The sequence below is a fragment of the Acomys russatus genome, chromosome 2 (genome assembly GCF_903995435.1).
Source record: "Acomys russatus chromosome 2, mAcoRus1.1, whole genome shotgun sequence".
NCBI classification, from domain to species: domain Eukaryota; kingdom Metazoa; phylum Chordata; class Mammalia; order Rodentia; family Muridae; genus Acomys; species Acomys russatus.
Window position 1 is genome coordinate 40,007,745 of NC_067138.1, and position 14,290 is coordinate 40,022,034.

The following is a 14,290-nucleotide window of genomic DNA, read 5'->3' on the forward strand; positions in this document are numbered from 1 at the left end:
GAGAGTAGAAACGTAAATGACTATTGTCTAAATTTGTACGCTGTGTGGGACTTGTTTATACTTGACATTACTGAGACTTCTCAAATCCCCATGTTGTGACAAATGACAGAAGTGGAAATTTTTTTGTTTTGTTTTGTTTTTTTGTTTTTCGAGACAGGGTTTCTCTGTGTAGCCTTGGCCATCCTGGACTCACTTTGTAGACCAGGCTGGCCTCAAACTCACAGCGATCTGCCTGCCTCTGCCTCCCGAGTGCTGGGATTAAAGACGTGCGCCACCACGCCCGGCTCAGAAGTGGAAATTTAATCCCCTAGAGTTGCATGTCAAAAACCTTAACCCTTTGTAGAACTCCAGTGATTTCCTTGAGTAACATCTCAGTGAATGTTTTACGCATCCTGTGCGTGAAGTGGGTTCTGTGGGTACCCTGGTGTCCCAGAGTGACCACAAAGATGGAAGTCAGCAGATGACTATAAAGCAGTGTGATGTCTACTGGTAGCGGTCAATGTAGGAGCTTAGCGAATGGATCAGCTCAGAAAAAGCCTCTCATAAAGTCCGTAACTTCTCTGAACTCTGAAAATCATACAGGGGTCCAGCCAAGTGCAGAAGAGAAAACAACGCCCCAGCCAGAGGAAGCTGGTTGCATGTTTCTATGCTTCTCAGCATTTGCTCATTTTTGTAGTCTTTATTCTCTAGCTGTCTTGTCACAGTTTGCCAATATTAAGTAACCAAGTGAAACTCCCATACCATTCCTAAGTGAGTTAAGGAAGCTACCTGCTTTGTCTCATAGATGCTCTTATTTTTATTTTTAAAAATAGTTTTAGATTTATTGTATTTATATGTATTGGTGTTTTGCCTGTATACATGTATGTGTACCGTGTTTATGCCTATGGATGGATGATCCAACACGTGAGTGCTGAATCTTAATGTAGATCTTTTGCAAGAACAGCAAATGCTCTTAACCACTGAGCTATCTCTCCAGCCCCTCATAGATATTTTAAAAGACAGACTTTGTGTTAATTGCAATTGTTTAGTTACTGTTCAGTAAATATTGGGAATCTGTTGCTTCATTAGTGCTATTCTAGGCAGTGGGGAGACATTATTCCTTAAGAAGCTTACAGGAAATTTATAGGAAAAGACAAATACAAAATGTGTACATGTGGTATTGTAAAGTTCTATTAGATTGTTTTTCTGCCAGTCAGTCACTGATAGGATATAGTTGTTACCATCACATCATGTCATGAAATAATTTATTAACTGGCTTGTTAACATTAAGCATGCCATGTAACTGGCCTTGCAGGTCTACCAGCCTAGAGAGTGCTCACAAAAGGAAGTGAGGTAACTGAACCATGGCTTGTGCTTTGTGGGCTCATGCTGACTTGGAGTGATCACTACTTCTCTTTTTTATAAGATTTTTTTTTTTTTTAATGCTTGACTTTCCCCCTCATTCTAGCGATTGAGCTCAGAAGCTAACTCATACCAGACAACTGTTCTAAAACTGAGCTAATTCAGGCCCCATGTTTAATCTTAGCAGTTTCTCTCAATGGTCAGTATGTGCTTACCCATTTTCCATCCAGAAATCAGTGAATGGATGTGTTACACCTGGTAATCTTTGCTATTGTATAAAGCTAACCTTCACGAAACTTCCAGAACCCTGAGTGTTGTCTTTCAGTCAATAGAAACCATCTTTATGCTGATTACAAATCCTTCCTCCCTAAGCCCAGACTCCTGAGCTTCTGCTTATCAGTCAATATAACTCATTCTTGTAGTAAATGTAGCAGTTGTTAGCAAAACCAGCTAAGGTACTCTGCAAAGGAATTTCACAGTAGCCATGCTTAAAGCTTTGTTGTGATAATTGGCATGTGGAACTGTTACCCAAAGTTTTACTGTGTTTATCTATTTTATTTTAATTCATTATAATTTATTCAGATTACATCCTGATTGTTATTCCCTTGCTTGAATCTTCCCATTCCCACTCTCCATCCCTTCCCCATCCTATTCCCCTCCCCTAAACCTCTGACAGAAAGGGACCTCTTCCCCCAGCATATGATGACAGCTTATCAGGTCTCATCCAGATAGCCTGCTTCTCTTTCCTCTGTGGGTCACTGAACCTCCCCACCAAGGGGAGGTGATCAAATAGGGGGCACCAGAGTTGTGTCAGAGGCAGTCCCTGCTCTCCACACAACCATGGAAAATGAACTGTCCACTGATTAGATTTGAACAGATGGTCTAGGTTTACTGCATATGTTGTCCTTGGTTGGTGCAATAGTTTGTGTAGCCACCCACCCTGGGTCCATATCTTCTGGCCTTGATGGTCTCATTGGGGGCTCCTGAACCATCGGGTCTTTCCGTCATTCCATTCTTCCATATCATTGTCACCTGGAGTCCAGCAGTGAATCCCAGCATCTGTCCCAATTCCCCACTGGGTAGAGTTAAAATGTGTAAGAAAAAAATAAACCTCTTGATCAGACTTGAGAAGTTTCTGACCCAGCACCAGCTGGGTTACCTCACATCAATCATTTTCTTGGCAGCTGTGATGCTTGCAGGGACCTCCCATAGTTGATAGTCTTCATTGGTCATATTTTTAGATACGATATTAATTGGAATAATATTGGTGGCTAGGACTCTTCTAGAAGCTAAGATGGCAGTGTGTGGTAGAGAAGGCAGTTTATTAAAGGCCCTGAATCTTCTCTCTAGACTAAATCTCAATGCTCATTTTAGGTATCTCTCTCTCTCTCTCTCTCTCTCTCTCTCTCTCTCTCTCTCTGTCTGTCTGTCTTTCTCTCTCACACACACACATACACACCACAAGTGTTCCTTATTGTTTATTGTTTCCTTCCTGCTCCTCCTCCAGCCTCCACAGTGCTGAAATTAGAGATGTGCGCTATTGTACTCAGCTCATTTTGACTCTTACATTAAAAGCAAAACACCACCACCACTGATCACCGCTTAGCCCACGGCCTCTACCCTTAGGTAGTGATGCAACTAGCTCTGCTTTTTAAAAAAAAAAAACGGTTTCCAGCCTAGGGCTTCCTTTTCCCAGCCAGTTCCTGCTTATATTGACTGTGAGATGATTGCAGAATTCTGTTGGGAAAATATGTTACTTTCAAAGTTCTCTTTCAGGGTATCGACTTGTAGTCATTTAGCCATTATTCTCCAGCATCAAAAATAGCTCATGAGGTTCTCCAGATCGTCCAGAACCCTTCAACATTTCCTAAACCTTATTAGGTTTATTTTGTTCAATTTAGCTCCTCTGCCATATCTTCAGGATTTTCCAATTAGGGTGAATGCTTTAGTGGAAAACCATCCAGCCTGTCCTACAGAGACAATTATCAGCGACCTCTGCTGGGGCTCTCAGGAACTTCACACAGACAATGCGTCCAGGAGAGAATTTCGTCCCCGTTCTTCACCAAAAACACGCTGTACACTTCTCTTGCCCTTGTCCCATTCTTTATCTTTTGTAGGTTATGGAGAGCTGTTTCTGGCTGGAATGGGTAAATCCTTTAAGAGCTCTTTCCTTGAATAATGAAAATAACTGAACAGTTTTGTCTTTTTCTAGCTATCAAGGGGACTTTGGTTCCTTATTGAACGTATGTATTTTATCTTTTGAATGTTGGAACTTGCCATTGGAGATCTTTTCTGGATATAAAAGAAGCATTTTAGATGTATCAACAATGTAACTAAGAGGACAGTTTTGCAACTCAATTTTTTCTACTGTTAAACTGTAGCTGTCTATTGTCTACAACCTTGAAAGGTTCTTGAGAAGCCAAAGGTCATTTAAAGCTTGGCCAAGATTCTCAAGTTATTCTTGGAGTTTGTCTTTTCCTTCTAGTTTTTGTGCGTGCGCCTTGAAAGTTAATGGTTTTGAAACTACCCCCTGAGAAATGTTGATAGCACAGGCTCATTAACATAGACTCAGGAACTAAATGTCAGAGAGTGAGCAGTGATGAGATACATACAGTCTGAGAGCAAATTCCAAAGAATTTGTTGGCGAAGTGTTTCACAGTCATAGTTTCTACCTCTGAGGAGTCACTGCCGGCTGTGTGGAAACTCTTCTCCTTTGAGAAGGACACACCCTAGTCTAGACCAGCAGTTTCCTTTTGCTTCTATCATGTACGTAGTGTTCATCAATTGCAAAGTTCTTTCAGATATGTGACTAGTGACTACACTTATGTTTTATTCTCACTGACATAAAATTTTAAAGGAAGGAGGGAGCTGGTAGACTGAGAGAAGAGACTTTATCTTCAGGCATAAAGGAAATAGCTGGAGAGGAGCACTGATGAGACTGTTGATTGGGAACACGCAGCAAGTACATTTTTACTATTGAATTTATGTGAAATGTTCAAGACAAGTAAGTCCATAGAATTAGAAAGTACAACAGTGGTGGCCAGGCACTAGAGAAAGGGAGGAATAAAGGGCAATTGTTTAATGAATACTGGCCTTTTTTCAGGCTGACAAAAATGTTTGGGAACTAGAGAAGACAGCACTGTGAATACATTAATGGTGACCTGATTGTTGACTTTGAAAAAGTTACATTCTGTGTCATCTATATTTCTCCTTAATGAAGAAAATAGGACTTGGTGTTAAAGATAGCTGGCTCCTCTTGCAGAGGACTAAAGCTTAGTTTTTGGCACCTACACTGAGTGGCTCACAAGCACCTGTAACTCCATCCCCAGGGGATTTCAAATTCTCTTGTGGTCTCCATGGGCATTCTGACACACACACACACACACACACACACACACACACACACACACACACACACACACAGAGTAGAAACGTAGAACATAAGCTTATGTTTTTCTATAAAATTTACATCTACTTTTAGTTAGATTGGGTTCACAGATGGCTTGAGAGATCTTTAGAATGAAATCTGCTTCTAAAATCACCTACGCTGAGACAGAATGCACACAACCCCCCACATCTTTGCCTGTTATAGGTAGAATTTCCTATGCTACAACCAGTTAATTTGTTATGAAAACAACATCAAGAAAGTTCCTCTGTAAGTAAGATTAAATACATATAGATTACAAATAGTTTACAATTTTGGTTTTGATAAAAGTTAATGGTTCTATTAACATGAAAAAACTGTGAACAGTATTTGGTTTTGTGCTTAAGTCTAGTGTGCATGTTGTATGACTATCTGCACTTTTAACTTTTAAAAACTGTACTTTAAAACTTTTAGGAATGAATAAATACCATCATAGGAGAGGTACAGATTTTTAATACTTTCAACATTTCTATATTTAACTTTTTCACTTACAATCCCAGGCATAATCCTCACTTTCAGACTTTATTGAAAGTATCCAGTTGTATTAATCGCCTTTTTCATTTCTTTGTCAAAAATATCTGATGGAAACACTTTAAGAGGAAAGTTTATTTTAACATATGGTTTCAGAGAGAGAAATTTTCTTTTACTCTGTCAGATACAGCTCTCATCTTAAATATTGCAAGAGATAGTTTATTCTGGAGCCATTATAAATGATCTGAAATTCCATGTTCCAAAGTGGGGGAAGCCTCAAAGGTTTTTTTAATTTTTAATATATTTTATTAATTTATTCATATTACATCTAAATTGTTATGCTTCAAAGGATTTAAAAAATACAAATAAGTTCATAAATCAAAGCAAGTTTAAAATGCATTAGTAGGTACACCAGAAAGACAGATACATCGAGATGGTGGAAGCTTTTTTAATCGACCCAATATGCTATCTGATGGCATTCGTAGCTCTTGGATTAGTGGAAGTTAGTATTCTGCTAAGTTACAAACTTTTAAGAGGTTTTTATTTATTACCATGTGAGGTTAGTTCAGATACAGAGTGGAGCAAAGTATGGGTGTTTCAGAAGGCTAAGCATAGCTCAACATAAAGTAATTAGCCTCTGGACCTACAAAATTCCAATCTTAGGAGTGAAATTTCTATTAGTACATCAGTGTTTGTAGCCACAAAAGCTCCTTACAGGAGTTTTTGTTCACAGCCTGACATGGCTTCTTTTCAGGAACTGTCATTCACAACTCCATCATGGCAGAGAAGTTATGGCAAGGGGAAGCATGGTAAAGATCCCTCCTTCAGCACAGACCAAGAAGCAGACAGCAGGCTGGATCCTCAAGGGGGCATAGCCTTCAAAGGCTTGTTCCTACTAGCCTACTTGAAGCCAGGTCTGTTTTATACATCCCCAAATCAGCAAGCACCACAAGCTGTGGACCAAGTGATCGAACACACGAACCTCTGGAGAATACTTCATATTTGAACCATACCACAGCACAATGGCTTCTTTTTAGTTTTCTTGCGATGCTGTGGGCAATTGTTCTACTTTCTTCCTTCAGTAACCAGTTTTCCTCAAGCCATGCCACCTCCCAGGCGTTTCAGCTAACTGCATGTGATCTTGGAGAAAAAAGGAACAGTGTAAAGATTCCAGACCAAGCTACCACACTTCCTCCATCACTTAGGTCTTCAATATTGTCTCTCCTGGGTTTCATACTACAGGCATCTCTCTATATCTTTCTGAGCCAGAGAACCCAACTTGATGTCTTCATATGAGATCTTGAACAGGCATGTTTTTCTAGAGGATATATTTGGATTTCTGAGTTACAGCTAAATTTAATAGTCTTTAATCCAGTGGTTCTCAGTCTGTGGGTTCTGACCCCTTTGGGCCTAACGACTCGTATATCAGATGTTTGCATTACAATTCATAACAGTAGCAAATTACAGTCATGTAGTAGCAACTAAAATAATTTTATGCTTGGGGGTCACCACAATATGAAGAACTGTACTAAAAGGTCACAGCACTAGGAAAGTTAAGACTCACTGCAGTTTAATCTATAAGGACAGAAAGTTTAGTCAAGTCTGGACAGCAAGACAGACTTAGCCAAGGTCACATCATTGGGCACAGCTGGATCTGTGAAAACCCAATTCTAATGTTTGTTTCTGTGAACCATAATGCTGTAGATATGGAACCTGGTTCAAGAACAGCCTCTATGACAAATACTTAGGTTACTTAGAAATGCAGTGACACATGACAAAGCTCGTGTCATCTCATTCCAACGAAATGTTGAATTTCCTCATCTTAAGGGATCTGCTGGATGACAGTTACAAGGCTAGATGATTCACACTGATTGTTTATAGAGATTCAAAGAAAGATGCTAGGGATTTTCATAGAAATTTCTCTTTTTATGTAAGTCTTTTATTTCCTAACCTTTTTCTTTCTGCTCATATGCCTATGTGAGTTCTCATCTGTCAGTGAGAGACCCTGACTCAAGGAACAAAGTTGATACCCTCTGATACACTCAAAGTAGACCTTGGGCCTGTACATACTTTCTCTCTCTCTCTCTCTCTCTCTCTCTCTCTCTCTCTCTCTCTCTCTCTCTCTCTCTCTCTCTCTCACACACACACACACACACAAACCCCCCACCATCACCACCATCACCACCACCACCACCACCACCACCAACAACAAAACAGGTTCAAGTTGGATGTGGTGGCATGTTCATTCTTGCACTTGGTAGATAGTTGTTTTAGGTCAGCCTATACTACAGAGAAACCTCATCTGAAAGAGCAAAACCATGCAGGGCTAAGGAGGGGGCTCAGCATGTAAAAGATCTTCCAGGCAAGATCAAGTACCCAAGGTGGAATGGCAGAGAGAGAACTAACTCTTCACACATGTGCTGTGAGATGCACATGACCAACCCACCTCCTAAACATAAACAGAAAAAGCAAAACCAACCAACCAAATAAATAAGATACACAAATGCAAGACCCAAACTACAACATCAAAACTACAACAAAACCAAAAGTAGGAAAAGAAAACAAAAGACAAACAAACAACCCAAAAAGCCAAAACAGAACTAAAACAGCACCATCAAGAAAAATCCTAAAACAGACAGAGGCAGGTCTGATACCCAAGTTCTCGCCTCTTCTCTTCTCTTCTCTTCTCTTCTCTTCTCTTCTCTTCTCTTCTCTTCTCTTCCCTTCCCTTCCCTTCCCTTCCCATCTCTTCCCTTCCCTTCCCTTCCCTTCTTCTCTTCTCTTCTCTTCTCTTCTCTTCTCTTCTCTTTCCTTCCCTTCCCTTCCCTTCCCTTCTCTTTCCTCTTCCTTCTTCCTTCTTCATTTTCTTTTCGTCTTCTTCCCTTCCCTTCTCATTTCTCTTACTCTTCTCTTATGCGTCCTGCACTTATCTCTCTTCTCTTCACGTCCATTTCTTCCCTTCCCTAATTCTTCTCTTCTTCCCTCCCTTCTCTTCTCTTCTCTTCTCTTCTCTTCTCTTCTCTTCCCTTCCCTTCCCTTCCCTTCCCTTCCCTTCTCTTCCCTTCCCTTCTCTTCTCTTCTCCTCTCCTCTTCTTTTCTTTTCTTTTTTCCCCCTCAGACAGGGACTCACTACGTAGCCCTGGGTGGCCTGGAACTCACTCTATAGGCCAGACTGGCTACGCACTCAGAGACTGGCCTGCCTCTGCCTCCTGAGTGCTGCAATTAAAGGCATATGCCAAAACTCCCAGATCGCCTTTGCAATTTGCCATGTCTGTGATTTCCTAATATCAGTGAGAAAATGGGGATTCCACTTCTAGATTCTTAATCTTATTAATAAAACAATATAGAAATTACTCCAAAGGAAATCCAGGGGGATTTATTAGAGATTAAGAGAAACATAGAAGGGCAGGCAAGCTGTAAACCTCAGTGGTTTCCTGAGATGGTGAGCTGGAGAAGAGAGAGAGAGAAAGTCATACCTTTGCAATGGAGACTGGCAAGTGGTGGTGCCCCAGAAGATTGATCTGGGAGAACTAGTGAGAAGGCTCAGAACATCAGAGAAAGCATGCCCAGGCTTTGGCCAATACCCAAAGAAAAAGAGAAATGAAAGTTATGTTAAGACTCAGAAAAATGGGCAGGCTGCACGGCGTGGGTTCCACAGTTTTAGCCTGACAGAAACTCTGCAAGTATTGGTGGCAGTGGGGCTTCTGGGAAGGGAAAGTGTATTGTTTCATTAATGGACTAATTATTCTTTTTATTGTCTCTGCATGGTGTCAGGCAACCAAGATTTCCTAGGGTGAGGATGACAATTAAGTTTTAGACAATGCTGCCCTGGTATTGATAGTAACTGGATGTACTGGGATCCATGAGCTGGCAGTAAGTATGACTATTATGTAACTTATTATGTAACCATTTCTGGTAAAATGACACTTTTATATGATTCTGTATAAATGTGTTCTTAAGACCAGGACAAGGGTCTTTTCTTGAAGTGAGTAAAATATGTCACATTTGCCTGTGGGTCCTTATAGCTTTATTAATTTTCCAGCCTCTCGAATCTCTTTCCACTGGCTTCAGAACTCAGAGTAGTCATGGAGATAGACTTTCAGCAAAGCAATTGATAGGTGCACCTGGATGAACTAAAATTTTGGGTCTCTTGCCAGGATTTGAGGTAGAGCTTTGGTTCTGTTCTTTTGAACAGGAAAACTAGCTTTGTCTTAAAGCCCAAACACCTTCACCTTTTCACAATCACAGAGTGGCGAAGCTGATGTTTCCCCTTTTTTGTCTTACCTAGGAAACCTGAGGTGGGGTTGATCCCTCAGCTTCTAAGGCTACTGCAAGACTATGGTGTTGTTTGGCAGCTAACAAACCGTCATACACAAAGGAAAGGGGAAGTTCTGAGTTGCGCTTGGAAGCATTGCTAAACACTCCGAGATGCTTATGTGCGCATGCTCTGAAGGGAAGTGAAAGGGGAAATCCTTTCATTTTTACATACTCGGCGTTTGCTCTCTTTGCGTCGTTGCCATCCTCTGAGTAGTAACGCAATAGGAACTCAAGTGGCTTTTGGGTTTATCATTAGAAAGCTTTTGTCAGTATAAAGGCCTTTAAAAAAAAAGAACGGTAAGTATACTCCCAAGAAATATGCAGGAACTCAGGGCAGAGACATTCCTCTTTCAATTAAGCAGCTGATTGTGTCAGTGTGGCCAGGGGACATCATTAAGGAGAGGACGCCAGCAGTGGTCCCCAGGGAAGAACAGTGGCTAACAGACTGACTGGCTACAGCTACCAGGTGGCCCGCTCTTCTGGTTCTACTTCTTTTCCTGTTAGTATTATTTTCCCACTCAGTGGGAAGTACTTATTATTTCTATTATAATCAACTTGTTCTACTTTACGGCATAGCCACTTCTTGCATGACAAAACGAAAACCAGTGGTCTGGACTTATAAGTTTAATTTTGCTCCTTAGTGACAGAGTCTGAGATGATTGTGACATACAATATAACCCTAAACACATAAATTTAGTCTGTGGGAAGACATGACTCAAATACCCATAGGAACCTCATAGGCCTGAAATCTTTCACCTGATCTGCACTGAGTGAATGTGAAATTAAAATTTTATGTTCCATACATATTCACTCGTATGTTCATTATCTGCCTAGAAGTAGATTGGGATCAGTAGTAGTGTTTACTTTTCTTTTTTGACTTAGCACCAGTCATAAATTAAAAACATCTCTTTATAAAAGTACAGATGTCTCAATAAAAAAGAGGCGACGGGAACACCTGCTGGCCTTTACAGCATTTACTGACTGCTGTGAGGCAGCCATGATGCAGGACAGACAGGCATTTAGAGTTCGTGAATTGAAATAAAACTATTGAGTGTTCCAGCGGTGATCACAGATCCTGGAACCACAGGCGTCAGAGACAACTGTAGATTTGTTATTCCAGCTCCTTGCCCCATTTCGTCTGTTCTCTCCACAAACTGTCATTCACTCATTTTGATTTATTCCCTGTTTTATATGACATGTTATTGTTCTCTGCTTTCATGCTTTATAAATAGTTCAGCCTCTTATATAAGTTTCTTAATGAAGTTTTTAGTCTTTTCTTTTTTTTTTTTAATAATTTATTTATTTTTGTTGTATGTGCATTGGTGTTTTGCCTGCATGTATGTCTGCATGAGGGTGCCAGATCTTGGAGTTACAGACAGTTGTGAGCTGCCATGTGGGTGCTGGGAATTGAACCCGGGTCCTTTGGAAGAGCAGTACAGTACTCTTAACCGCTGAGCCATCTCTCCAGCCCCTAGTCTTTCCTTATAAAAAAGTAAATAAGGAAAGAAAGAAAGAAAGATAGATAGATAGAAAAGGTCATGAATTGCCCTTTCTTGTCTAGTGCTGTAGATGTCAGGGGCCGTGCCATGGTGATATAAAAATACTAAAAAATTCAAAAGATAAACAATTCCGAATGTTAAATTGTCTACTTTTTTTTTATTAGATGGAGAAGTTTATTAAATAAGCATGGGGAAAGAAGGATGGGGGTAGGGGACAGAAACAGAAACAGCAAGAGAGGAGGAGGGAAAAGGGGTAAGAGGGAGAGAGGGAGAGAGCTAAATTGTCTACTTTTTATTTTTGAAAAGTGATAAATTCCAAAGGTTTTCCATCCTGCCCTGCCTGGGACTTGACACTTCCCTTTGTCCAGCATACTCCTGTTGTGATCCTATCCACCATTACTCAGCCATGCTGGCTATCAGATTAACTGTTGAGGTATTGAAGTTCTTATGTTCAAAGAATATAACACTTGTCCCAACATATAAGTCATATGATTCTAGCCATTCAACTATAACCCAAAGAAGTCATAAAGTATTTTTCAATTGCTTTTTATATTATATATATATGCACTCCAAAGTGCTTCCTTTTTAAAAATATTTTTTAATTTTTACATATACATTTATATTACTACACATACATACAATAAACTATGTACAGCAAGAAGAACCATGACACAATCAGGAATTATATAAATGTTACATTCTTAGTGTTTTGGCTATTTGTATTTGGCAGCTTTGAAGGAAACATCTTTCCTAGGTGCTTATTTTAAGTGAAAAGGGGGTAAGTGAGTTTGCAACTTAGCAAAGAAAGAGATTATATGCTGAGGTTGATAAGATCCACTTTTAAGTTTATGGGGGAAAACATATTGTTGTAGTTGTTATAATTAACTGTTAGTTATTGCTTTTAGTCTTATACTTCGCATGTTTATTTATATATTACATCTTACCACACATATGCATGTGTAGGAAAAAGTGTATAGGTCCGTACTACAAGCAGTTTAGCTTCCCTCTGTGGGTCTTGGAACATACTCATCGTAAGTAGGGGAGACTACTGTACTATAATATAAATGTTATTTTGTTATATTATTCAAATAACAAATATTCTCTGTGTTTTATAGATATGATATTGTGGTAAACTACAGGATTTTTCCATCAAGTTGCACATATTTTTATTGTTACAAAAAGGACATAGATGTCATTCTTGCACTTAACATTTTCATTTCTGTTGTTTTAAAATTTTTTTTTTCACACAGGGTCTCACTTTTTATCCTTGGCTGACCTGGGCCATGCTGGCCCTGGTTTCATAGAGATCTGCCAGGATCTGGCTCTGAAATGCAGGGACTAAAGGCATGTGTCACATACCTGACAAACTTTTAAATTATAAATTAAAAAGTAATTATATATGTAAATGACAGATACAATAATTTTATAAAAAGGCATCCTTGTTTCTTACAGGTATTCCTTTTATTTAAAAATAGCAATATAGCTGCTGTCTGTGGGGCGACCTGAGGATGGCAGTGGGGTTGGAGCAGCTTACACAGCAGGTTTCAGGGTGGATAGGAACACTGAGGCCCACATCCCATGCTGGTTAGGACCTATCTCTGTAACAAGTTGTTTATGTCTAATTTAAATAAAAAGGTTTTGTCTTTTTGGAAAACAACAACAAAACATCATACCTATAACGTGTAAAGATACATGTAGTATGGCTTTTAAAAAAATTGCTGTGAGCAAATATTCATGATTTTAAGTGAAGAGAGATTTATATCTGCTCAATTTTAGAGGTCTCAGTTGGTATGTCTGGGTGAGTGTCTGAGCTCCCATTATGGGAGTTCGGAACAGAGGCAGAGAGTAACTAAATTAATGGTTCTCTCCATTGTCTCTTTTGATCCCATCCAATACCAAGCCTGTGGACAGTACCAGCAACATTTGTGGTGGGCCTTTCCATCTTTGGTTAATCTTCTGTGAAAACGCCTTACAGGCACACCCAGAAATGTGGTTCAGTAACTTCCTGGGGGCTTCCCAGTCCAATCAGTTGGCAGTTGAGATCCATTAGCTACTATAATATGCATGTTGGCATGCGTCCTTGTCAGATAGCATGTATCTTGCCTACACTGATCAGCCTTGGTTTGGGGCCTATGTTTTTCCTTAGATATGTTAATCACACAATCAACAACTTAATACAATAGAAGCAGAAGAGGAAGACATATCGTTTTATGAGCTGAAAGATGCTTTCTTCAATAAGATGCCTCATCGGTACTAATCCTCACTGAAATAAACACATAAAAATTATTGTGTCACACAAACGAGACTATATATGCATACATATATTTCTAGGTTTGTATAAATAGTCATAAGGTGTATGGCCACATTTACTACATCATAAAAAGAGGGTGTTGTAGTGTAGTTCTCCATGGATTCCTACTTATATCTCAATCAATTCACCCTTCCACTTTCCAACTCTGAGCTTGTCCTGACCCAGAAAAGCCTTTTACACTGCTCCTGGATCTCATGATCCCATGTGCTCTTTGCTCACTCACTCTCATGGTCAGAATGTAGTCATTGATCCAATCAATACTGGCAAACCTTTTAGATACTGAGACACTGCTGTGTCTAGTTTGGTTTCACTGAATTTCATTGAGAAGCAGATCACTCAGAGTAAATAAGCAGACATTTCATGTTGGCTAAAAATACTTTGAGACAGTACAACAGGAAGGGAGGCTACACTTAGTATAAGGCAGTCAGCGGGGGCAGGGCTTCTCAGAGCCTTTGACTAAGGCCTGAATGCAGAGGACTCCTGGAAAATATGCAGGCTGAAGCATAGGGGTTGTTGGCTTGATGTTTGTTGTCTTCCTCTGTGAAATGTAAAGGACACGAACTTGGAGAAATTACCAGAGACTAGGCATGTTGAGCATTATGAGTGCTGCTAAGAGCCCACAACTATTACCATTTTTGAAAAAGCACATCATGTTCGGAGGTCATTAAATAGAGAATGAGATAATGTGGTTCAGTTTGAAAGAGACCAGGCTGCTGCATATCTTGTCCAAGGTCGATCGCCATGTCATTGCCTAATAGCTAAGTGCAAGATATCCATTCCATTTCCAATGCTGGTTCCTGTGTGGTGTCTAATTAGCTATCCTTTTGATCTGTTTTCCTTGCCATAGCAAAATATTCTGTTCATTAAGACTGAGTGAACCCATCATTGTTCTGGAAAGTCTTTCTGATCAGCAGAGTTGAGTAAGTG